The sequence below is a fragment of the Brachycentrus maculatus genome, unplaced genomic scaffold (genome assembly GCF_059751285.1).
Source record: "Brachycentrus maculatus isolate JH-2025_06_01 unplaced genomic scaffold, ASM5975128v1 h1tg000032l, whole genome shotgun sequence".
In the NCBI taxonomy this organism is placed as follows: Eukaryota; Metazoa; Arthropoda; class Insecta; order Trichoptera; family Brachycentridae; genus Brachycentrus; species Brachycentrus maculatus.
This window is the reverse complement of record NW_028280786.1, coordinates 2128674-2131049: the sequence shown is the minus strand read 5'-3', so window position 1 is coordinate 2131049 and position 2376 is coordinate 2128674. Positions and strand designations below refer to the sequence as shown.

General features: G+C 29.9%; 1 non-coding gene across 1 annotated transcript; it reads right to left on the bottom strand.

The window, feature by feature from the left end:
• Positions 1-261: 261 nt before the first annotated feature.
• Positions 262-334, bottom strand: TRNAF-GAA (transfer RNA phenylalanine (anticodon GAA)). Its single transcript has one exon. It is a non-coding gene; the product is annotated as a tRNA-Phe (tRNA).
• Positions 335-2376: the final 2042 nt, after the last annotated feature.

The following is a 2376-nucleotide window of genomic DNA, read 5'->3' as shown; positions in this document are numbered from 1 at the left end:
TTAAATAAATTATATTTTTATTTTATTTTCAATAATTTAAGACTAAAATAACATATTGTAGTAATGAAACGTTATTTGACTTTATTTTAGAAAAAAAATATTTATAAATTTGCATAAGCAGAGCAAAAAAAAAACGATTTTACCTTCATAAAAAAACGTCAAACGTATAAAATTAAAGAAAATTATTCCATGTTTTATATTAATACTTTTATTTTAAATTATAAAAAAAGTTTAAGATATATTTTAAAACAATAAAAAGAATGCCGAAACCAGGGATCGAACCAGGGACCTTTAGATCTTCAGTCTAACGCTCTCCCAACTGAGCTATTTCGGCTTATGAACAGCGCGCCAAAATATGGCAATAGATAACATTTACAAACGGTTTTATACATGACGTCATAAAAACATGAAAATATTAAATAATCAATTGGAAATATGATACTTTTTCAACGTTTGAAAATAATTATTTCAACATCGAATGGTCTTTTCAGAAATATTTCTTTAGTCAACCAACGAGTCTAGCTAACATATCGCTCACTCCTTTCAAGAACGTCATAAATCAAAAATCATCAATTTTCAGTAGTGCATGTTTTCGGAATGCCCAGAAAATGTACTATATCCCACCAAAAGAGGCATATTTTTAATTTAATATTTACCCGCTACAGGGCAGAAAGTGTTGTTTTTGCATTTTGAAGAATGGGTATTGTTTAATTATTTTTTTAATATTCTTAATATTTTTCAAATGGAGAAAAAACCTTCAGGTTTTACCTAAAAAGATCTGTTGCACAGTAAAAAGTTCAATAAGTGGCTTGATATTTATTTTTAATACGTTGTATTATATTTTTAAACTTTAAAAACATTCTCCTGAAAAATCAAGTTTTTTGATTCATGACGTTCTTGAAAGGAGTGAGCGATATATGGTAGGTATGGAAAAATGAATTTCCAAGATGGAGGCAATGTATGTACAATATGCTCCACAACACCCTCCTATTGTGAGACTCATCTCCGCGGAAAAACGAAACCATTAAATATAAGGAACTTGAGGAAAAACCTACCCGGTAAAACTGCTTCCACTCCTCACCACACGTAGCTGTAGAGTGCCGACAGAGGGTAACCAGGATAGAACTGTAAACAAGAAATAATTTATTTTGTATAAGTATTTAAAGCATTGTTAACTTTGTGGTATGGTAATATAACACTCTCGTTATCATTCATCGTTCACTTTGTGTAATACCACTTTAAAAAGCACTTATTCGTGACTACTGAATTAGGAATAATCATTTCGTCATCAGGTCATTTAAATGAAGTTACTAAGGTCTGACATTTATACAAAAATAAAATTTTGAAAAAGAGAAAGATTTTGAAGGAAATGAAGATTTTGTTTATTAATTTTTTTACAAAAATGTTAATAATATTAGTATATAACCTACTAGTCTACTGGTTTCAAAACGTACCCGTCTCTTCGTCAGGTCAATCACTATCACAGAATGCTGTGATAGTGATTGCCCTGAATCAATTAATGAAATAAAAAATTGAGTTTGATGAACCGAATAAAAGAGAATAAAATAAATATTGTAAAAAGGGACTTGAAATGCTATTTCGTTTAAAAAAAATGTTTGTATTAAATTGTAATACCTTTATTTTTATAAGCTCATTATGTAATAATATATATTCATACAACTCGAAGAATACAGAAGTAACCAATTTGACGATTAAATTTCTAAGATAAATTATTAGCGTACATAATCTTAATGAATTCCAGTATCCCAGACGTAATATCACTGAATAAGTTTATATTGACTTAGGTTCATATTTTCAAGGACTCGAGTCTAAGGGTAGATATTTATTTTCATGGGTTGTAATATGAACATATTAATGTGTGACATTCACCGACAACAAAGGGTTATTACATGTTCATTATGTACAAAACAAATATCATACTCTCGAGTTTCTTAGAACGGAGAAAGAATATAAATATTAACTTTTACTTTTATCACTGTTTTATAAATGTTATTTTGTAATAATAAAACCCTTATCCACACCCAATGGTGCATAGGGCACTGCGTCATATAAACGCAGTGTTATCTTGATCGTTTACACATGAAGGAAAGGTGATCAGCCCTCCGCTTCAGGTACCAGTCCAGGGTAATATTAAATAAATATGACAGTGAAAAAATCACTTATATTTATGTTACCCCCCTTGGAAATCGAACCCGGGACCTCCAGAACGGTAGCCGAGCGTGTTGACCATTATACTACGGAGGGGGACAATATTTTGTAAACATCACCTAAACGTTTTAATTTTAACAGCGCGTGGTATTTTGAACAAATTTTCGATAGTGGATTATATATGATTTATTTTAAAATGTAGTTAAT